The sequence below is a fragment of the Schistocerca cancellata genome, unplaced genomic scaffold (genome assembly GCF_023864275.1).
Source record: "Schistocerca cancellata isolate TAMUIC-IGC-003103 unplaced genomic scaffold, iqSchCanc2.1 HiC_scaffold_1148, whole genome shotgun sequence".
Taxonomy (NCBI): domain Eukaryota; kingdom Metazoa; phylum Arthropoda; class Insecta; order Orthoptera; family Acrididae; genus Schistocerca; species Schistocerca cancellata.
This window is the reverse complement of record NW_026047147.1, coordinates 1297135-1322285: the sequence shown is the minus strand read 5'-3', so window position 1 is coordinate 1322285 and position 25151 is coordinate 1297135. Positions and strand designations below refer to the sequence as shown.

General features: G+C 42.3%; 2 protein-coding genes across 4 annotated transcripts in view; one reads left to right on the top strand and one right to left on the bottom strand.

Annotated features, from left to right (window-relative positions):
- LOC126159884 (uncharacterized) overlaps nucleotides 1-25151 on the top strand; it is a 533313-nt gene that overhangs the window by 358544 nt on the left and 149618 nt on the right. The gene's annotated exons all lie outside the window — the stretch shown is intronic.
- The window catches only part of LOC126159885 (uncharacterized), a 502155-nt gene that overhangs the window by 469605 nt on the left and 7399 nt on the right, over nucleotides 1-25151 (bottom strand). For 2 of the 3 annotated variants that reach the window (XM_049916694.1, XM_049916695.1), the window contains one exon: nucleotides 10569-10718. The gene's annotated coding sequence lies outside the window, so the exon portion shown is untranslated. Of the gene's footprint in view, nucleotides 1-10512; nucleotides 10530-10568; nucleotides 10719-25151 lie in introns of those variants that run through there. The other variant, XM_049916697.1, reaches the window with a different exon arrangement.

The window sequence follows — 25151 nt, the reverse complement described above, 5'->3', positions numbered from 1 at the left end:
AGGCGGTCGTACTTCTTCCTGGCCTCAGAATAAGACAGCCGATCCAAAGTTTTGATTTCTTGTATCTTCTTCTCCTTCTGATATGCGGGGCAGTCTGAGGATCTAGGCGAGTGGACGCCAGGACAATTAACGCACCGAGGTGGTGGGGTGCATGTATGTTCCTCACGAAGAGGACGTCCACAATCGCCACAGAGGGGCTCAGCCTCACACCGTGACGACATGTGCCCAAAGCGCAAACACCTAAAACAGCGCATAGGAGGTGGAACGTAGGGTCGCACGTCACACCGGTAGCACATTACCTTTACCTTCTCCGGGAGAACGTCCCCCTCGAAGGCGAGGATAAAGGCCCCAGTGTCGATGCGACGGTCTTTGGGGCCGCGCTGGACTCGCCGGACGAAATGCACGCCTCGGCGCTCCAGGTTGGCCCTGAGCTCCTCATCAGATTGTAGCAGGAGGTCACGATGAAAAATAACCCCCTGCGTCCTATTGAGTGCAAGATGTGGGACAATGGAGACTGGGATGTCCCCTAGGCGGTCGCACGCCTGGAGCGCCGCCGACTGTGTGGCGGACGTGGTCTTGATAAGAACGGACCCTGAACGCATCTTGCTGGAGCCTCGATTTCCCCGAAGATGTCCTCAATGTGCTGAACAAAGAACATGGGCTTGGAGGTGGCGAATGTCCCCCCATCGGTTCGAGAACAGACCAAATAGTGGGGGAAGTACTTCGCTCCAAGCCGGCGGGCCTGTCCCTCCTCCCATGGAGTGGCCAAGGAGGAAGGGGCAGGAGAACCAGAACTAGAAACGGTACCTTTTCTTTTGAAAGACTCGGCCGCAGAGCGACCCGATACGTGGTGACGTTTCATCTGCGAAACGTCCGCCCCGATACCACCCACTCTGATCAGGGGCTCTCCCCACGGGCGCCACCCAGCCGCAGCAAGGGCCACCTGGCAGGATGACCATTGCCGGGAGTCCTGATGCCCCAAGGGGACGGGCATCTACTCCTTGGCCGACGTGGGGAGGGTGCAGCTCAGGTATCGGCAGTACGATCCCTGTGTTGTCAGGGGGCTACAACCTAGTGGGTACATGACGACCCCACCACAACGGGCTGGCTACCGTGCTGGATTTCTGGTGCCATGGAAAGTCCATCATGATCGCTGGTGCAGATGGAGACGCACTATGGGCGTAACTGGGACAACCCAAAAGGCGTTTAGGCCCAATTTGAGTAATAGTGGGTATGGTTACAACGCCGGTGCAATGCTGAGTGCCAAGGTCTGAGTGCACTTAGGACCAGTGGTACACCACGTAAGGTGTCCTTCCCCAAAAGGCTCGTACTTCTGTAGAAATTTAGAAAAATGGAGGTCAAACCCCAAGGGGGACCATCACATGGAAGGCCGAAACGGTGAAACTCCTTTTAGTCGCCTCGTACGACAGGCAGGAATACCTCGGGCCTATTCTTACCTCGGACCCGCAGGGGGGGAAAATCATTTGCAAAAGAGCAGTTCGACTTCAAGCATCTTGTTCAACAATGCACGACCATATTGAAAAAATATGAATACGAAAGGATTTAGGCCCATGTTTGTTACTGAATTATCTGACAGTAGTGTGGAGCAACAACTTGTAACCTACCGTACTTTGTTGTGGCGACTTCTGCCATGTCTCGCTCAAGAGTGTTGTTTACTTATAAATGTGCCATATACCACTGTTTGCTCAGGAAAAATATTGTTTTCTTGTCTAAGGAAAGTACCCATTATCAGCAAGAGTTGGAAAGGAACCTACCTCACCTTATGTGGGCCATTGTGTGATCAGAATACCTGTCAGGACCACATTCTTTTGAAGCTTACATGAATGGGAACTTCCATTTCTCAGTACAACAGAAGTTTTCAGTATCTCAGCTCAGTGACAAGACAATCACGGATCTTGTGTGGTTGTAGAAGCAAGGAGCTTAAGTCTCGTTTTGTTGTTCAGATGTGTGGGTTTCTTAATGAACAACTTATTCTCGGATTCTATTTGGTTCTGCAGAATTTGAAGCCACATTAAAATGGTTACCACGAAATCGCAACATTACCACCTCAACAACCTTTTGAAATCGTCATGACAAACGTTTGATCTTAGCACGCAAATAACTGAATATGAAGAATAATAAAGCCTCATGTGGCTCAATGTTGAAAGATTAATGGAAAATTGACGCAAGTGTTGAGGAAGTCTTTCTAAGCAGAATTACTAGAACGATCCGCAATAAAGCAAAGGGGACAGCGAGACACATCTGAGGAAGGTGTGATCGTCCATACACTGATCCGTTGGATACGTATTTTTTTTTTATATCTAACTACGTCCATATAGAATATACTCTTTTGACATAACTCCATAGGCGTCCTGTACAAAGAAATACGATGCAGGCTGAATTCTTGTCTTTGTGATATTTCACTTTCCTCCGTCCACTTTCCAAATACACAGGAGCTGCTGAAAACACTGAGCGGCATTACAGTGCGAGTCTCCACATGATGAGCACTGAACGTTTACTAGAACTGTGCCAAATATGTGTCTGTTGTTGGCCCAGGACTCTCTGTACGTGCATGCTTGGCCTAGGCTTGACTGAGTGACGTTACGCCGACCCTGCACTCTGAAGGCAGAAATTCGTCGCTTCTCTGCAGTCGTCATGGAACTGTTGATACCCTCGTACACAGAACAGAACTCAGGCTGGACTCTGGCAGAACTCGTACCAGGCACTGGCAGAGCTGGAAATACTTGTGTGTGGCGCCTCGAAGCTACAGGAGGAGTGGCTTACTCCTCCTTTCTCATAGCCGGTGGCGATGCTGCTTAGGTGTACAGCATCTCTCCGGCGGTCGATTGACTATTTGCTGCAGGCGATTATCGTCGACACCACATGTGTCACCTTCAACAGTGTCACAGGCATCAGTGTATCATGATACACTGAGGAGAGGTAATGTAATGTAGAACACTGACACGAGGTCTGGTGATGAGAAACTTTATGCTTCAATTCCCCCTCCCATTACTGGCGAAATACCAGCAATGCAAATTTCTTCCATCACCTGGATTCGAACCAGCTTACCTTTGAAGAGAGTACCACCACACAGTCATGTTTATGTGTGCCATGGTGGAAGTTAGGGAGAGAGAAATGGTTGGTGGTATTTATTATAATAATTCCTTGGGTTTTTAACGTAAGTGATTCTGATGTAGCAGAGGCTACACCGAGAGGTGAAGTTATCGAGGCAGATGGAGATATGCTGTTGAGTAAGATTTACAGTGACAAAAGACGCATGGTGTGCCAGACAAGGAGCTATACAGTAAACATAATTCATTGGGACACCTGGCACGTAACAGTTTCCTCCCAGAGATCTGAATGTGTGACTAGTGCGGAATATTTCGCCAGTGGAGGAGTCATCATACCACTTTTCAATTATAGGCCACATGTCCTGTGGACAGACACCAGTGGTTCCTATTACCTTCTGCATTCTCATGCCTTTGAGCATTGCTGACTCTTCAGGGTTTTAGGAGCAGGGGAAAAAAGTGCCTTGAAGCTCTATCCGCCCATCCATCATTACTGACGATTTTTGTTCTAAATTTAAGCAGTAGCGAGGTTCTAACCTGAGTTCCATGACGTTTTGATTAGTATACAAAGACACTACCCTTAAATCATAGGTGAGCTGTGGGAAATAAACTTGCATACAGTATGATATCACACAAACTGACTATAGGTAGTAGGAAATAAGAGCTTTCTTTTTTTTTAAGAAGGTCGAGCCATGAGCAGCCTCTCTCAAGAATTTCCTGAAATTGTAAGACGTCATGGTCTCCTTCATTGCTTACATATTCCGCCCTCACAATCATATTCTGCACATCAAGGCGCTTCATTCGAGCCCAAACTCGATAAGATGAAGTCAGTATTGTATGAATTCATGTAAACGATATGCAAATAACTAATAAATCACAAGTGCGCACCGTGGTTGAAATACTCGAGGTTGGCGTACACACATACATTCCAGACACGACGGTCACAGGAGCATTTAGCTCGAGAGAGGCAACTGCACCCCAGGAGGCCGGTCCCAAGCTATCTACGTCGGCCAGTGACCGCCTGTAGAGCAGACAGCGTTAGCTCGAGTGAAAGGACGACCCTGTGTTTGGCTTAAAAGCAAATTCCGCTACATTGTGTGGGAGCGGTTAGCCTACGCATTCTTTACACATAGCACGCAGCTTCACAGGGAGACAGCAAACGCCAAACACCGATACTACAGATTTCCAGATTGGTCGCCTTAAACAAAACGTCATTCTCCCATTTTAGAAGAGCAATGCTGATTGGCAGACAATATTTCTGATGCCTTCAGCTGAAGGAGTAATGGGAGAGGTCGAAAGATATACCCCTTCACGTCTGGCATGTAGAGGGACCATTCCGTTGTCGCTCTTGGAGCGAGAACACGTAACGAGAGCGTGCGCGCTCGTACATGTACTCAAAGAGCGAGGAACAAGTCTCTCCTCAGTACTTCACTGGGAGAGCACCTCTGTCGAGAGCCAATCGAAGTGCAACTGTATATTGAGTCCTTGCGATTAAGCGTTGATCACTGTGTTGGCCGCCACACTTATTGTGCGGTGTGAACGGACTGAGTAATAGTTAAACGCTTGCGAGTGAATTTTTGAGTGGCATCGCGGTGGACTGGTTATCTGACCGGTGTAGCACGCCAATAGACTAGGGGCCAATAGGAGTCCTTGTCTTCATCAAGGCATGTGGAGAGTTTGATTGGCGAAGGTCAATCCTGATAGAACGAGAGTTATCTTATTTGTCGGCAGCGAGCGGCGCAGACAGCAGTCATCACAGCTACAGCTCTTGCGACCCCCACATTTCCTCCACAACAGTACCCTTCACTGCACATCACACGTGACAGCCTCGACTGCACCTAGCAACATTCTAACCGATAATTATTCAAGCTGAGTAGGTGCAGCTCTCAGCCATTCTGCCAAGTCAATAACAATCTTAAACTTGGTATAGAAATTTCATTAGCGAATCCTATTCTTAAGAGGTAACTTCACATTCTGAAAAGAACCCGCAAATAACGTGTTATATTCATAACTAAAAGTGCTATTGTGATTTCTCTGAATTTTTGCAAAATAAATAATAATTTTCGTTACTTTCATGTTTTTCTTACACTAACTAGCACTACTCCAGTACCCAAGTATCCCACTAGTTATTTAAGAAATTTTGTGAATTTTTGTGTCATTTCCTTACAGTGGACGACTCCAGAAGGTATTTATTGCTGAAAGTTTTTCAGGCATTTCTCTTTGGAACGTCAAGACTGTCCGTCTGATTTCTGTAGTAGTGTGGGGGTGGAAATTGCATCTTGCAGTGGCCAAAGGGTAAAGGGTACATCTCAGATTAATCTGTAGCACAGAATGACAATAGCACCAACCCACACGCTCACAAAATGTGTGGCTTTATAGTCTTTTGTTGTGAATGCTATATTTAATTCGTTTTGTGGCGTTATAGACAGGTATTTTAAACTGGGACCAAGAGATATGGTGGTCGTATTTGTGTGACATTGTATGTACCGAATTGTCGAGCAGTCATTAGATACAGTGAGTATATCTTTAAGATATGAAGCACTGAGTCTGGCTTCTTGAGGTTGTTTGGTAACGTGTGGTTGTTATGGATGAGAGGAGAATGAATCCTTTTTCAATAGATTGTTCAGTTTATGGAAAATGTGGCAGTGTTTTTGTTCATGTGTATCACCAATCCCAGGGTTTCTGATCTGCAGAAGTAGGTGCTGGTATCAGGATATCTCACAAGCACCCATTGGCAGTACCATCTGATTGTATGTTGTAGCAATTATCTGTGCCTTGTAGAGTGTAGAATGACGGACTGTGTTACGTGACTGTAACAATTTTCATTAAAGTATAGTTGTAGCATTGAGATAACATGTGAATGATGATGATCTCGTTGGATTTGATGGAACAGACATATGGATGGAATGCTATGCTGCTGCTTTGTCTTGATGTCTTATGCGGCGAAACAAGGTTAGGTGTAGGTTTTAAGCTGATGTTTTGGTGTGGCTGAAGATAAAGTTGGATTGCTTTTTGGAATAGGTGACTTGGATGTTAAAATGGAAGGTGACTGTGGCTGTTATCGTCATCTGTTGGACGATATGTGGACGTTGAAAGAGAGTGAATGTTGTGGATAACAGTGGTTCTAAACTGGATGTCTTTCATGTTAGGGATGCGACACAAGAAACTGTTGAGATGATGACGGTGAGCTCGACTGATGGTGTAGAAAACTGTGGATCTGAACTCAATATCTTTGATGCTGAGGATGCAATGCATGTAGTTGTTGGGATGCGAAATGTAAGTTTAGTGCCGTGAATAATGCGTTTACTTTATATTTATTAGATCATTCGAGATGAGGCTGTGTAGATGATGCAGTTGTGCAAGGATGTACATTTGGCATAGTTAACATGGTTGGTTTTACAAACTTCCAGTATGCTGCAGTAGTTTGGGTCAGCAACTTCTGGTAATCAGTGAACGAAAAACCGTTCCAAGGTTTTGTTCATTCGATGAGTTACCTGTATGCACTGTAAATGTTCATTGCACGTTTTTGACATATTCGGAAATGCCATTTTCGACTATGTTATGGTGATTTGAAAACGGGTCTCGGTCCGAAACAAATCATCGAATGAATAAAAAATAAAAATTTGCAACTTGGACTGGTTTTCTGTCCTACTGATGGGTGGTCTTGTTTGTAACTGGGATAGGTCAGGTGGTTCTGCGATACTGGGTCAGATAGTCGTCACACAGGAAGTACACTCCTGGAAATTGAAATAAGAACACCGTGAATTCATTGTCCCAGGAAGGGGAAACTTTATTGACACATTCCTGGGGTCAGATACATCACATGATCACACTGACAGAACCACAGGCACATAGACACAGGCAACAGAGCATGCACAATGTCGGCACTAGTACAGTGTATATCCACCTTTTGCAGCAATGCAGGCTGCTATTCTCCCATGGAGAGGTTCGTAGAGATGCTGGATGTAGTCCTGTAGAACGGCTTGCCATGCCATTTCCACCTGGCGCCTCAGTTGGACCAGCATTCGTGCTGGACGTGCAGACCACGTGAGACGACGCTTCATCCAGTCCCAAACATGCTCAATGGGGGACAGATCCAGAGATCTTGCTGGCCAGGGTAGTTGACTTACACCTTCTAGAGCACGTTGGGTGGCACGGGATACATGCGGACGTGCATTCTCCTGTTGGAACAGCAAGTTCCCTTGCCGGTCTAGGAATGGTAGAACGATGGGTTCGATGACGGTTTGGATGTACCGTGCACTATTCAGTGTCCCCTCGACGATCACCAGTGGTGTACGGCCAGTGTAGGAGATCGCTCCCCACACCATGATGCCGGGTGTTGGCCCTGTGTGCCTCGGTCGTATGCAATCCTGATTGTGGCACTCACCTGCACGGCGCCAAACACGCATACGACCATCATTGGCACCAAGGCAGAAGCGACTCATCGCTGAAGACGACACGTCTCCATTCGTCCCTCCATTCACGCCTGTCGCGACACCACTGGAGGCGGGCTGCACGATGTTGGGGCGTGAGCGGAAGACGGCCTAACGGTGTGCAGGACCGTAGCCCAGCTTCATGGAGACAGTTGCGAATGGTCCTCGCCGATACCCCAGGAGCAACAGTGTCCCTAATTTGCTGGGAAGTGGCGGTGCGGTCCCCTACGGCACTGCGTAGGATCCTACGGTCTTGGCGTGCATCCGTGCGTCGCTGCGGTCCGGTCCCAGGTCGACAGGCACGTGCACCTTCCGCTGACCACTGGCGACAACATCGATGTACTGTGGAGACCTCACGCCCCACGTGTTGAGCAATTCGGCGGTACGTCCACCCGGCCTCCCGCATGCCCACTATACGCCCTCGCTCAAAGTCCGTCAACTGCACATACGGTTCACGTCCACGCTGTCACGGCATGCTACCAGTGTTAAAAACTGCAATGGAGCTCCGTATGCCACGGCAAGCTGGCTGACACTGACGGCGGCGGTGCACAAATACTGTGCAGCTGGCACCATTCGACGGCCAACACCGCGGTTCCTGGTGTGTCCGCTGTGCTGTGCATGTGATCATTGCTTGTACAGCCCTCTCGCAGTGTCCGGAACAAGTATGGTGGGTCTGACACTTGTGTCAATGTGTTCTTTTTTCCATTTCCAGGAGTGTATTTTTTACATCTGTAGGCTTGGATTTGCGATTTAGATGATTTTACACAATGGCAGCGACAACAGATCAGGGCTCAGTTCTTGATACGTTGGTCTGTTGTGGGCAAGCACTGCTGTACAGTGATGCGTAAAGAAGCCGGCAGAGAAGCGCCACGGTTTTAATAGTGGCGATGGCAACTCTTTCAGACAGGGCCGTTGTAGCAGCCTGCTGGATGGTGCAAACCATTTCGACCATCGCCACGTGCTGAGAAAAGATTCACACCAGTTTCTTCTTTCCCTCCCCCTACCCCCCCCCCCCATCTCGACCGAACTGCCACGACCTCTCCGATCTCTCTGGATTATCACGACAACTTTCCCCTGAAGATAAAATGGCTCTGAGCACGATGGGGCTTAACATCTGAGGTCATCAGTCCCCTAGAAGTTAGAACTACTTTAACCTAACTAACCTAAGGACATCACACATATCCATGCCCCAGGCAGGATTCGAATCTGCGACCGTAGCGGTCACACGGTTCCAGACTGAAGCGCCTAGAACCGTACGGCCACACCGCCCGGTCCCTGAAGATATCTTCAATGTCGGGTTTAAAGTTAGCTTCCAGACAAACGGCTAGTGGTCCACAACTCTGTAAGGTCTTGTCGCTGCTCACTCTTTAATATCTTGTCGCCACTTGTGAGGAATTGAAACATCAACTTCAGCTCACACGTTTGTTCTCAGTGTCCATAACAGTTTCAGTCATGATTATAGACATGCTGCAGAGTGCAGCTCAGTCTGGCAACAGATGGGGTAAGAGTCTGCTTGTTTAGTAACTTGCTAACAATGCGTATTTCCTTTTATGTGCCAGTATTATTCGTATGAGTGTCTGCGGTAAATTATCGGCGTCAGCCGAAATTTTGGAAAGGCCTTTCTACTCAGTATTACAGTTCCTGGTTCTACTATACGGATATTCGTATGATAACTTACTTCCTTATCTGTTGTAACCCTTTTTGACCACCGTAGTTTCTTAATTAGTCAGCTTACTACCAATGAAAACCCTGCTAGTTCGATTACCTGAAGCGGTCGAGATTGATAACGGCAGGCATAAATAATTTTTCCGCTGAGAGAGCACAAGCCCACTGTCCTCCCTTCCTCTCATTTAAATGGAGTTACTCCCTACCTAACAAGTAGCTATCAGGGAGGTACAAAGAGAGAATTAAATGATTACAACTCGTTTCATGTTTGGTGTACGATAGATAGATGATGGAGTAAGAGATAAAGTCCAGCAACGAGAATAAAATAATAAATTTAAAGAATATAGGGATTCGAACAAATAGAGTTCTTTAGCAAACAGGTGTGATAGCTGAAAATACAGTGTTTCCTCAGTCCTACTACAGTTCATAGTATTAACACTTCTAAGGATAATATTAACAGTGTATCTCATACAATTAACTGTTCTGTTACAAATCGAAATATTGTTCGACAAAGAAAATTAGTACATACAATCAGTATCATGCCAGGATCATAGATGAGAAATGTAGAACACTATACCAGTTATAGTATTGACAAAACATTATCTTGTCTGTAGCCGTTAAGTTGCAGAAACCATTCGCCATTTTTAAAACAAGCCTTAGACTAGGTCTGAAAAAAACTACATGTACAGAATTTTAGAGTGTTTATAGAAGTTAAAAAGGAACACTTTTTTATATGAGGCACGTGTCGCACATGTATGAAGGTCTTATCTGCACTGGCGTTCAGAGACGGAGTTCAAAGTGCTGTGGGATGGGCCCTGTTTTAGAGGTGCTGCGGGCCTCCTACGGGAGGGAGACGAGTTGTTCAGTGTACCAGACACTGGCGGACACACCAGGTGAGGTGGTTGCTGTTAGCCTGAGGCTGCAAACATTATTTGTGAGACATCCACTTGTTTCGAGTGTTACACAATCGTTAGCAGCCAGCTGGCACTTGAGTAACATCTCTAAAACATCACACCTGTGACATTTGTGTCACATAAAATTTGTTCATTTTAATCTTCTCTAAACACTCCAAAATTTTGTCTACGTAGTCTTTTTTAGTCCCTGCATAATGAAGAAGTCAATAATACATCGAAATGAAGTAGTTAGCTTGTCAGATCCAGACGGAGAGTTGCCGAGGAATCTACAAACTGACTTTGGAAAGAGCACCAGAGATCATGCGTGGCGTGCAAAATCACGCAAGAGCTAAAACTACATGTTCAGAAGGGTATTTGAATCTCATTCCTCGAACAACTGAATAGTTGTCAGCGCACAACTGTGAAGTGGCCGGGTCCCAGTATTAAACTTACCTACAATCTTGAAATCGTCTTTGTAGAATGAATAGATGTTGTCAGCTGCATCGTACCTGTAGACACGATAGAAGGCGTACAGATCGTCAGCGAGACTGAACATTTGCGACGCCTCTGGCTGCCGCTCCTTGCACAGCGCACTGAAGTCGTCAGAGGAGAGGCTCCACGGCTGATAGCGCAGCAGGCGTTCACTCAACAGCGGCCGCCTGTAGCACACAAGCTGCCAGGTTAAAAGTTTAAAACCTAGCATGTATAGCTTATGCAAGAACGTACAAGTATCCAAAAATGTGTGTGAAATTTTATGGGACTTAACTGCTAAGGTTACACACTGCTAAGCTTACACACTACTTAACCTACATTATCCTAAGGACACACACACACACACACACACACACACACACACACACACACGCACACACACACACACACACACGCCCGAGGGAGGGCAGGGAGGGCTAGAACCTCCGCCGGGACCAGCCGCACACCCCATGACTGCAGCGCCCTAGACCGCTCGGCTGATCCCACGCAGCTGAAAGTATCCAGAATGGATTTCCACTCAGCAGTGGGTTAGAAACTTCCTGGCAGATGAGTACTGTGTGCCAGACTGGGACACAAACCTGGAACTTTTTCATTCTTTAAAGGATGCATTGTAAGACAGCAAACAATCGCAAATCCATTGGTCTTTTTAGCATTTTAGCGCATCGAGATTTCAACTTTAGATTTCAGAATACTTGAGTGATATACCGATTGTAACTATTTCTTGCAGATCATCCATTCCGTTCTGTGCTGCTGTATCGTTTTGACTGGTTTCAGACACATCAAACAGCAGAACTGCAGCGCTTGCCGCAGAATACCTCTTTTCTTTAAAGAAGAATTTTTTATTCATTGCAAGAGTGAACATGTGATATTTATGTTAAGGATATGAATGACTTGTTCAAATTTGTTATAAATGATTTTAGACGCTGACATGTAGACATGTCTGTCATGAGCTGAAGCAAAATCTTCCACGTTACCACTTGAAAATGGCTCAAAAGGCCGAAACTGCAATAGTAAAACAAAATTTTTAAAGTCAATGGCGAATATGACGTCCTTAAAAAGATAGACATCGAGCTAGCCAGGCACGAACCGAGAGCCGGCGTCACAGCCTTACTTCTGCCAGTAGCTCAGCCGCTGCCTTCCAGCCGTCACAGAAGCTCCCCTGCACGGCTGGCGGGACCAGCGCTCCCAGAAGGATGGGCACTGCAGTGACCAGAGGCCTCGGTAATTGCTTCCTGGACGAATCCTCACTCTGCAGTGGAGAGTGCAGTCACTTGAAACGTTGGGGATCCGGCCTGCCAGGGAGTTTCGTATCTGCTTTAGGTGATGTGACATCTGCGATAATTTTCCGTAAAGACTGTATGACAGCTGAAAGCAGAACCCCCACAGGAAGAAGAGCTCTATGGACAAATGTGAATGTACCGTCAAGCAGGTCAACTTATTCAGTCCCTTTCAGCTAATCCAACGGCTAAGGACAGCGCAATACTATGACTTAAACTATTTCAAATCCATCTTTGCAAATACCAAACATGTGTTTTTATTTCACAATAGGTCTTTCGTTTTACTCATTATCAGTTGTGGCATTTTTATAATGTTTCTGCTTACATCCGGCAGTGTTCATCCCACCATCTCACACTGCTATGCTTGACGTGCAGAAGTACATGTCTGCTGACGTAAAACTTGACAAAATGACGCTTCACTATTGCATAAAAATGTTTGTTTACTTGGCTCTGAAGAATTCACTCAGTCTCGCTTCGTGAGTGGTTGGTGCCAGTCTCTCGTATGGCAGTGAAAATTATCATATAGAAATTATTGGCCGTAAAACTTTGTCCTAAGGTCAGTGTTCCGTACATCGATTCGATACATATGTGTCAGGTACATGTTGTGATGAGAATGGAGCCCTCAGAATCGGGTGTGAGACAATTTTTTCCTGATTAATCTACGACTGCATTCCCTATAGCCCATCAACGATGGAAAGTTTCCATACTGCCAGATATAATGCAGAACAATCCGTACTCCCTGTACTCTTTGTAGTATGGTCCTTGGTTATCACTGTTACTTGACAACGACGTTGCCAATTAAAGCATGAAGCTGCATCATAATGAGTTCCATGTGATGTCTGGATCCCCAGTTTGACCGGAAAGCAGTCCCTCCCATATCACATGTGGTGCCATGGTGCTAAGGCTCGCAAATCATTTCCACGCTACGTACACCAGCACGCTGTTCTGCTTGGAGGTACAGTACCACACCTACTCCACTGACAAGCTGGGACTCAGACTCCGTGCCGTGATTGAAGTCATCATTTCTACGCCCCAGATGGGGGATGTACGTGCATACTGACAATGATCTGAATAAACATTATACGGAGATTTGGTTGTGATGTGGTCAATGGCTTCAAGCTTGTAATAAAATTCTATTGAGCTCTCCACTCTTTTCATAAGTCCAAGATCAACTGCAAGCTCTCTTATTACATGTAAAGTACTGGTTCAGATGCTAACTCCTTTATAAAGTAAAACATAAAATTTTACATAACAAACGGTAGTTTTATGTCACCTAAGCTTTCTGTTACAGTATTTGATTAGCTTTAAATTCTATTCCTCTACCCTGCTATTTAACTTATTTTTACTGTGAAATGCAAATATTCACTTTTTGTTTCCTTTTTAGATATTGAACCTGATATTACTAATATTTATTGGAAGTCAGAACTATGACTTGTTCAAATGGAATTCACATTGAATCACTTGACACATCACAATAGCATTTCTTGATTTTTATTTTGGAATTTAAGTTAATTTTATTTTTGGATGGTTCCAGTCCTTCCTGCCCCCTTTCAGCCTATTTCAATCAATATATTATAAATAGAATCTGCAAGAAAACAGAACTGGCCATTTATGAGAAACTCCAAATATCATTTGGGCATTTGAATGTATCCATTACAATCGGCTGACAGCAGAACTTTCAATTACATGAAACGTAACTTGGTTCATATGACATAATTATGACACAGGGGTCTTGACACCATGGAATAATGTCACAAACCACCACAATAAGGAAACTACTGTTGACAGTAGTGTGGGGTGAGTCATGGCACCATGTAGATGACTGCGTCAAGTACATGTCTTGACAGCTACAAGTTTGAAGATGGTACTTTGGTTTTGCCCAGTGTGAATGTGGAAACACTGATGCAGCAAGCTAGTTAAAATGCATCTCACTACTATTTCGCACATGGAAGCCACGTAAGTTCTTTGCAAAGTTCTTTTTATTTATAAAGTTAAAGAACACCTCGGACAGGAAATGAAGTTATACATCTGCAACCCTGGAGGAAAATATGACCATCCAAGATAAGCTGGTACAACTTTTTCATGGGCCATCCCCTCTCCAACCCCTAAGTGTATATCGGTAACACCTGTTGCAGGCTGTAATGGGAAGTTATGATGCCTGAAAAGCCTATTTATGTAGCCAATGACATTTTTAATTCAATGGCGAGACAAACACAGTGTTTAATCTAACAACTACCTTGACATATCAGATCTTACAGTGGGATCAAAGTGAATGTTCAGGGAAAAAGCCTGTTTGCAGTGGCCAAACAAAAAAAAACATGTAACACTTAATGTAACACTGGGTTTTCATCAATTATTTTTGCACTCTTCTTTCCGATATTGATTTGTATCCAGCAGGACTCTGGACAAAAACAGTAAATAAGGGAAAAGTGTCAGTTTTGAGGCTAACCTAAACCTCAGAGAAGGCTATATATCAAGTCTGTCACAACATAGATCCATCTCTGAGAGAAAGCTGTTAATAGTATTTGAAGAGAGGCAGTGAAACACTGCTCTACACCCCAATACAAGAACCTCTTGTAAGCAGCGGAAGAACATGAAGATACGACTATGCAGACAATACCACTCACCAAAACCAGGATTGTATATCAGATGAAATTAATAAAATTTCAAAATCAAAGTTGCACATGTGTTCTGTATACACACAAATATGATTATATTACATTAACAGAATTGTCAACATGTATCAAAATCATGCTGTGAAGTAAAGGCCATCCACAAAATGATTAGTTTGTATGTTAATGGCAGGACTGAGATGGTTAACAGCTGTGCATTGTCTATGATGTAATACCCTCCCATTGGCTGCCAACAAACCGGTCCAGAGACATGATAGAAATATCTACTTTCTACCATAAACTAGTGCAGTACGTGGAGCACTGTTTGTGAAGTTTAGCTAACGAACCTGTCCACAGGAGTTGTTGACTTGAGGAACTATGTTATTAATGGGGGCACATAAAAGCTATTTCAAGGTAACATATGTCCATATGAAGTACCTGCACTTATCAGGTCTCCATGGCAAGGACTGACAGAAGCCCCTGGTTCCAGTCAAGATGCCACAGGCTCATAAGCTTTCCAGTGTTCTTGACTTTGCTGGTTTGTCTTCAGTCAAACAGAAAGGGAGGGTACTGGCTCCATGATGTGCAGATTGGACACCCAAACCAATGCAACTCGCTTATTTGGGCCTGAAGAATGCCTCATTGCAGCATCCAACCAAGCAGTGAGGGGTTGCTCTTCACTGTGAAATTCAGTGTCAGAACAGTGAGACTGACACACAGCAGCCTTATGTAGTGATACACACCACTATGAAGAAATGTGGTGACACATACCACTGTGGAGAAGTTGATGCATATCCCTACATCATCTTTCCAACAAATGATACTAGCAACTCTGAGTTATTTATGTAGCAAGATTAGAAAAATAAAATAATGTTTTGAGTATAAAAGTACAGGGCATAAGATGCATGTCAACGCCTTGTGTTCGCCAAAGTTCCATCTGAGATGTGGTATTCCAATGGTGAGTTTGGGTAATGTATAGTACAATTACTGGAATTTCTGATCCACCTGTCATGGAAACTTTTTGTTTATAAATGCCCAAAAATTATTCAGCATTTTTCTGCCATCATCAGTGAGTACTTTTACTCAGCTACATGTTTCAAGATCTCATAACAATTTATGTCTTTTCACTATTACCTAACTTTTCTGTACTTCTAGTTTATGTATGCTACTTTATTTTTCTACGCACTGATAGATTATCATCTGCAACTAAATTATGTTCCTGTGAGTTTGGTTGGCTAATCACCAAATCCCTACCTATAAAGCAATTTTGTTGCACCACAAAATTTCATGTCCATTTCGTAGAACTCCACTCACAAGCTGTAATTCTTTTCTTTACTGAGAACAATGTTTATATTCCTGTGTCAATCACTATTTATGATCACTTGGGTTTGACACTAAGTTGGAGCTTCTCTCTCTCCTCTGCCTGTGCCACAGTGAAGGCTCCAATAAGAATATTTTTTGATTTTATGATGATCTCAGCTCCCTATTTTCTGACCTGTGTTATTCAGTGGAAGATGATTTTGGTACTCAGGAAAATGCATCTCAAATGTCACAAAAACTAATGCAAACCCAATGTAAAAGTGAAGCTTTCAACAACTTGGAGGCAGTTGTGTGATTGGATTGAAGAGTTCCTAGATAAGAGAACGCATCACATCATTCTCAATGGAAAGAAGTCTTCCGAAGTAAGAGCGATTTCAGGTGTGCCACAGGGGAGTGTTGTAGGACCGTTGCTATTGACAATATACATAAATGACCTTGTGGATATCATGGGAAGATCACTGAGGCTCTTTGCGGATGATGCTGTGGTGTATAGAGAGGTAACAATGGAAAATTGTACTGAAATGCAGGAGGATCTGCAACAATTTTATGCATGGTGCAGGGAATGGCAATTGAATCTCAATATAGACAAGTGAAATGTGCTGCTCCTTTATCATTTAGCTACAATATAGCAGGTCAGCAATCGCGCAAGCATTACGGAGATTATAGATAAACTTCAGTGGAAGACCCTGCAAGAGAGATGCTCAGTAGCTCGGTACGGGCTTTTGTTGATGTTTCGAGAATATATCTTCAGGAGGAGTCAAGCAGTAAGTTACTTCCTCCTATGTATATCTCGTGAAGAGACCATGAGGATAATATTAGAGAGATTAGAGCCCACACAGAGGCATACCGACAATCTTTCTATCCACAAACAATACGAGACTGGAACAGAAGGGAGAACTGGTACTCAAAGTTCCCTCCGGCACACACCATCAGGTGGATTGCGGAGTATGGATGTAGAAATAGAAGTAGTTATTAACATCTTAGTGCTCTATTAGGCATTGTCTTACTGGATGTGGTATGCCACTGGCTTCCTCCAACTTCTGAACTCACTGACATAGTAACTTACATGAAGACCTAGAGCTTCACACTGGAATGGAAACTCATTTTCCACATAGAAAAAGTGACAGATGATGCTTGGGACTGAACCCAAAACACTTGAATTTGTAGCCTCACACCCATTCAAGAAGCAATCCTCGTACTCTTAGAAAAGTTTGTAAGCATTCAAGACAAGATCCAGAGTTTCATTAACTAACAGTGGCATTATACACACAATACTGGAAGGAAAACTAGAAATGATTAGCTACAAAATCTGATATGCCATACAGAGGACCCATTAGAAAGATGCACCACAGAATGCAGGCAGTAATAGCTTTATTATCATGAAAAATCAGTACTGTACAATGAAATAAATCTGCATTTGTCTCATTGCATGTTACTGAAATTTGAAATCTGCATAAAGATAAGTATCAAATGTGAGGAAAAAATAATTTTAAAGTGTCAAATGGTTGGTTGGTTGGTTGGTTTTGGGGAAGGAGACCAGACAGCGTGGTCATCGGTCTCATCGGATTAGGGAAGGATGGGGAAGGAAGTCGGCCGTGCCCTTTCAGAGGAACCATCCCGGCATTTGCCTGGAGTGATTTAGGGAAATCACGGAAAACCTAAATCAGGATGGCCGGACGCGGGATTGAACCGTTGTCCTCCCGAATGCGAGTCCAGTGTCTTACCACTGCGCCACCTCGCTCGGTTAAAGTGTCAAATGTGATGTGGAAAAAAAAAGAACATTTGAGTTCCAACATCCATCCATCATAGTAGATTAATGCTTAAGATATAGTCTGGTAAATATTGTATACAATCTAATTTCTCTATCATACTGTAGTGACAGGATATATATACTTCTCAGCTACATAACTGAAGATGCATGCCTTTAGATGGGGAGAAAAATGTGGAGGAAAATTACATCAATAAAGTACAACATGACATGAGGTTGAGCAAATACAGACAACATGAGCCATGTCATTTTATCAGGAGCTGTCCATCCATTTCCTTGAAGAAATTTAGAGAATCCATGGAAAACATAGATCTAAATTTCCAGAGGACAATCGGAACTCATTCATCTCAAAATCACATCCTGTGAAATTAGCACAGCTGTGAGAACAAAAATTCCTGTGATACTCTACAAAACATGTTTTCCAGAACATTAGCCTGTGCAACTGTTTAGAAAACACACACAACAGGACAATATTTATTCTGTTAGCAATAAACATGTCCAAAATAATAAATTCTCTAAATACAGAGATTGTAACATGAGCACTGGACTACTGAAGCATCACAGATTGCTACTGTTAAAAACAAATTCTGAAAGATAGGAACATACATCTGCCTAACAAACCTGGTAAGGTGATCAAACATGATGCAACAGCCAATACACCCAGTATGGGGAATGTTGTGGAATACGGTGAGGACCTGCAAATGTTAACAACATACATGACAGCAGATATCTGTACACCAAATTCAAATGAAGCTAAATCCCCTGAATCCCCATGGCCAACCAGAAGTTGAACATATGAGAACCACCAAGACAGCCTATATAAGAAGTCTTCCATTAATTTATAAGCAAGATCATATCTTGCAAAACATGAAACAAAAAACGAAAACCCCAGAACCTCTTCACAAAAACGTTGACAATGATGCATGTGGTAGCAAAACAGATGACAGTAACAGAAAAGTCATAATTACAATGCTTTGCCTTAGAAAGTTTCTCCCCTAAAGAACATAAAAATACATTTCACATTTTTGGCTGCAGCAGGGATACTAAAATGACAGATACATAATTGACTAAGGTGAGGACAGGAGGGAGAAGGAAAAACCAAACTTTTTCTACACAGTAGACCACTAGACCTGAAGTGGCAGCCATCAGATTAAATAAAACAAGTGGATCTTGCAGAACAACCTCTGGCAGTTGAAGTGTTACTTTATGGAACAGTGGCTTTTCATGGGAATAGAAAAATGCACAGGTCATTTCAGTTTGTAAGAAGAGGCACAGGAAACATGTTTGGAGCTAAAGACCTGAACAGCAGATAATTTTGTTCTCCTATATGATTTTGGAAAGAAAACAGTTCCTCTGCAAGAATAAAAATGGATCCTACAGTCATTGATCAATTAAAATCAGTTGCTCTATTCACTCACAATTCTGCTGCAATGCAGTCAGCCAATACAATTTTGAATACCAGATAAATTATGCTGATCAGAAACATTCACAATTTGATCCAGTGACTGCCTAATATTAGAGAATTGTCTATGAAACAACAGACATAAAAATTTATTTTGGCTGCACTGATGAGTTAAACCTGGATTTCTTGCATTTTATGGGCTGTCACCTTAACCATTATGGACATATCCCTGCAATAATAAGAACTTGACTGAAAATGGTATCTTGCAAATCATCCTCTTCAATTTCCTTCAGATTTAGAGTATTTGGAGTTTAGTGCTGGAACATCAATTTCCTAAACCAGCACTATGCAGTTACCAAACAACTAAAAAAATTTGACTGATGATCTGAAGATTTCTGAGTGCTGTCAACAAAAAAATATTTCCTAATTATTAACACAATTGCTGGTAATTGAGACTATAGCACAAAAGTGCCTTAATGAAAAAGCTGCTGGTTCGAATCTTCTAGTCGGAACTACTAATTTTTGAAATCTTCCATGTCTACTAACAACTCGCAAATTTAACAAATACTGAATTGTAATGGTTTAGAAAATTACATTTTTTTCAACATTTGAGATATTAAAACAAAAATTTTGATACATTTCTGTGAGATTTCTTTATTTTCCATTTGATGCTCTCCATGTTTGTACCAAATTGTAATTTTTCAACAATACTTGCATTTTTATGTAACTTATAATTAAAAATAATTTTAATAAAGTATGATTCAGCATGATATAAAATTAACATTCATTTTACATATGGAATGTAAATAAAACTAAAAGAACCGGTAGCAATTAGTGTTATCTGAACCACCAATTTTATGATTTTTATACTGTTATCCTATGCACTCAGCTACAGACAACTATATAATAAATTTTTTTATACTTACCAGCACTCACAAATCACCCAACTGCCAAATGCATTTCTTGTTTCTACTTCTATAGAGAACTGTGTCATACTGCTTTACAAAATTATTGGCTGGTCACTGACCTTAAAATCCTGAACCTAAGATGAAAATGTATGAGGACACGTAAGTGATATCCCCTTGGCAGCCCTGGAGACATGCTTGGTTAGGGTAATTGTTAAAGTAACTGATCCTAAAACCAGGAGTTACAGCATCAAATCTGAGACATAGCAACAGTTTTCATCTGTGGGTTTTTATGTGTACCAACGCAGTCTCTCAGAATTGTCATTTGTGTTCATACAGATAATGAAGTAATTCTACAAATATACATGCTAAGACTATTTCTTCTGCTCCAAGAAAGCACTTTAAACAATAGTGCACAGCCCCCACCCCAAATGAACATTGGACACTGCCAAGGTAGGGTTGCTGGCATGTCAACGATACTGAAAACAGTTAGGTGCAAACATGAATAAGTATTATCTGAGGAGAAATCAAGCTAACACATGGTGCCTCAAGAGAGGCAAAAGCCTTTTCAGCAGTTGCAGGAGCAATGGTCTGTATGATCAATTGACCTGGCCTTGTAGCATTAACCAACTTCCTGTTCCAATACTGCAAGTGGATGAAAGCAAAGGTAAACTGCAGCTATGTTTGTTTTTTTTTTTCTTCTCAAGAGCATGCAGCTCTACTGTACAAAATTATCTTAGGCAAAATATTCTGGAGGTAAAATAATCCCCCGTTCAGATATACAGGTAGAGGCTACTGAGTAGGATTTTATCAGGAAAAGCAGGACAGACACACTATATGTCTGAGTATGGAGTATTACGTACCTTAGTAGGGTAAGTATATATCACTAGGGGGTAAGATAGATACTGCCTAGAGGAAAATTAGAGAGACCTTTAGAGAAAAGAGAAGCACTTGGATGAATATCAAGAGCTCAGACAGAAAACCAGTTCTAAGCAAAGAAGAGAAAGCAGAAATGTGAAAGGATTATATAGAGTGTCTATAGAAGGGCGATGTACTGGAGGGCAATATATGGAAATAGAGCAGGATGTAGATGAAGATGAAATGGGAGAAATGATACTGTGTGACAAGTTTCACAAAGCCATGAAAGACCCGAGTCAAAACAAGGCCCTGCAAGTATACAACATTCCATTAGAACTACTGATAGCCTTCGAAGAGCCAGACCTGACAGAACTCTACCATGTGGTGAGTAGGATGTAAGAGATAGGTGAAATACCCTCAGACTTCAAGAAGAATATAATAATTCCAATCTCAAAGAAAGAAGGTGTTGACAGACGTGAAAATTACCAAACTATCAGTTTGGTAAGTCATGGCTGCAAAATACTAACACGAATACATTACAGATGAATGGAAAAACTGGTAGAAATTGACCTTGGGAAAAATCAGTTTGGATTCCGCAGAAATGTTGGAACACGTGAGGCAATACTGACCTTACGATTTATCTTAGAAGAAAGATTAAGCAAAGGCGAACGTTTCTAGCATTTGTAGACATAGGGAAAGCTTTTGACAATGTTGACTGGAATACTCTCTTTCAAATGCTAAAGGTGGCAGGGGTAAAATACAGGGAGCAAAAGGCTATTTACAATTTGTACAGAAACCAGATGGCAGTTATAAGAGTCGAAGGGCATGAAAGGGAAAGAGCGGTTGGGAAGGGAGTGAGACAGGGTTGTAGCCTATCCCTGATGGTATTGAATCTGTATACTGAGCAAGCAGTTCAGAAAACAAAAGAAAAATTTGGAGCAGAAATTGAAATCCATGGAGAAGAAATAAAAACTTTGAGGTTCGCCGATGACATTGTAATTCTGACAGACAGTGAAGTACCTGGAAGAACAGTTGAACAGAAGGAACAGTGTATTGAAAGGAGAATATAAGATCAACATCAACAAAATCAAAATAAGGATAATGGAATGTAGTCGAATTAAATCAGTGATGCTGAGGGATTAAGATTAGGAAATGAGACACAAAGTAGTACATGAGTTTTCCTATTTGGGGAGCAAAATAACTGATGATGGTCAAAGTAGACAGTATATAAAATTTAGGGTCGCAATGGCAAGTAATGCTTTCCTTGAGAAGACAAATTTGTTAACATCGAGTATAGATTTAAGTGTCAGGAAGTCTCTTCTGAAAGTATTTGTATGGAGTGCAGTCTTGTATGGAAGTGGATGACACGGACGACAAACAGTTTAAACAAGAAGAGAATAGAAGCAAACATCAAACAATGGAAAATCCAGGATGGAATGTAACAATACCAGAGAAGGAAAGTTGCTACTCACCATATAGCAGAGATGCTGAGTCGCGATAGGCACAATAAAAAGATTCACACAATTAAGGCTTTCGGCCATTAAGGCCTTCGTCAGCAGTAGACACGTGCACCCTCGCAAGCACGCTCGCAGTCTTAGAGAGCTGAGACCACAGCTTGGCAGTGTGGTCTCAGCTCTCTGCACGTGTGTGCGCGCGCGCGGGCGTGTGTGCGTGTGAGAAAAGAAGCTTTTGAAATGTGGTGCTGCTGAAGATTAGATGGGTAGATCATGTAACTAATGAGGAGGTACTGAATAGAATTGGGGAGATGATGAATTTATGGCACAACTTGACTAGAAGAAGGGATCGGTTGGTAGGACATGTTCTGAGGCATCAATGGATCCCCAATTTAGTATAGGAGGGCAGTGTGGATGGTAAAATTCAAAGAGGGAGACCAAGAGATGAATACACTAAGCAGATTCAGAACAATGTAGACTGCAGTACATACTTTGAGATGAAGAAACTTGCACAGGATAGGGTAGTATGGAAAGTTGCACGAAACCAGTCTCTGGACTGAAGACAACAACAACAGCCTAGGAAGGTTAGAGACTTTAAATAGGAAAAATGTATAGGTTGTATTCAGTTGTAGTACGAACTGAAGTGCAGTGGCAGAAAGGACAGGACTTCTGGTCAGGCCAGTACAGGATTATCAACAAAAAATCAAATAGGGGTCATGCAGGGAGAGCCCTAGTAATGAGCAAGAAAATAGGCACATGAGTAAGCTATTGTCAACAGCAATGTCACTGAATTACCATAGCTGAAATAGGCATGAAGAAAATACAACAGTGGTAGATATTTGTATGGCAACCAGACCAACAGAAGAATGGAATAGGAAAAAGTTTGATGAGTAATTATTCAACAGCTAAGGAAGATGACAGCCAATTCTAGAAGGTAATGAAATTCAATAGTAGGAACAGGATGTAAAATAGTTAAGAGAACATCCAATGGCACAAATGACTGAAAGGGGGAAACCGCCTGGTAGAATTTTGTGCATTGCATGAATTAGTCACTGCAAACACTTTTTTCAAGTATCATGAAAGAAGCTTGTGTATGTGGAATAACATGGAGAAACCAAAACGTTTCAAACAGATTATGTAATGTCAAAAACAAATATTTCGAAACAGGAATGTAAACTACAAAACATTTCCAGTGCTAGATGTGGACTCTGGCTAGAGTTGTTTTTATTAACTGCAGAGTAACGTTGAAGAAATGGTAAAAGTAGAATTTAAGTACATGGGATTTGGATAAACTTGCATGAACCGAAACTCATTGATGGTTTGAAAATGAGCATTAGGCAACAAGTGATAGAGGGTAAGTATACACTGGGTGATGAATAGGCAGATTTGAGATGAAACAGTGAAGGCAGGAGGAAACATAGGTAAAAAGTAAGGCCTAGTAGGAATACCTTCACAACTCATGAGATACTGGATTTAATTGATGAGAAGAGAAAATACAAACATGTAGCTATTTAAGCAGACAAAAGGGAATACAGACATTACTGGAATGATGTTGACAGAACATGCAATATGGCTAAACAAAAATGGTTGTAACGCAAAGGGGAACAAACTTGCGCAAGAAAGGGGAAAGGAAGTAGTTGTAGACAGGACTGGAAATACCATAATATGACCAGAATTTGATACAGCACTGAAAGAGTGAAGTAGTAACAAGGCCATTGCAGTTGATGACATTCCCTCAGAATTGGCTCTGAGCACTATGGGACTTAACTACTGTTGTCATCAGTCCCCTAGAACTTAGAACTACTTAAACCTAACTAACCTAAGGACATCACACACATCCATGCCCAAGGCAGGATTCAAACCTGCTACCATAGCAGTCGCGCGGTTCCGGACTGTGCGCCTAGAACCGCTAGACCACCGCGGCCAGCTCCCTCAGAATTATTGGGATACATGGGAAAGCCATCCATGACAAAATTATTCCACTTTTGTGTGAGATATAAGATAGTTGACATCCAGTCACACATCAACCAAAATTTAATATTTCAAATTTGAAGAAAGGTAGGTGCTAACAGGTGTGAATATTATCAGATTAATATGACATGCTTGCAAGAATGGAAAAGCTTTTAGAGGGTTAACCTTACATAAGATCACTTTGGGTACCAGAAACATGTAACACAAGGCAATACTGATACTATGGCTTACCTTAGAAGATGAGTTAAATGAAAACAAAATTGTGTTTACAGCTTTTGCAGATTTACTGAAATGCTTTTGAGAATGTGGAGTTGACTGCACTCTTTGGAATTTGGGCAGCATCAGAATAAATAGACAGGAAGCAAAAGTTTGTTTGCAACTTTCACAGAAACCAGGCACCAGTTGTAAGACTTTAAAGACATGAAAGGGAAGCATTGAGTAGGAAATGAGACAGGCTTGTAGCCTACATCTGATATGCACTCTGTACGACGAAGACACAAACGAAATCTGGAAGAAAGTAAAGCAAACTGTGTGTTTACCAATGACAAAGTAATCCTATCAAACAAAACAGGCATCTTGAAACTGTCAGTGAAGGGATGTGTGGGAGGTAAAACTCTGAAGAGTAAAATTGGATATCAGCACTAAAGGAGATTGTATGACAAACATCAATTAAAAGCAATGGAATCTAGCTGAAACTAGACTAGACTAGAAATGAGACACTAAAAGTAGTAGACAACTTTTGCTATTTGGGCATCAAAGTAACTGACAATGGCCGAAGAAAGAAAGAAAAATAAAGTGAAGACTAGCAATATCAACGAAAGAGGACTGTTCACATCTAATATAAATTTAAATGTTAGGAAGTCTTTTCTGAAGATATTTGCAGTGCAGCCCTGTATGGAAGTCAAACATAAATAATAGGCAATTCAGACAAGATGAGAATGGAAGCATGTGAAATGTGATACAGAAGAACGCTGAAGATTTAATGGGTAAACAAAACAACAAATGAGGGAGGAACATAGGGACCAATTTCACT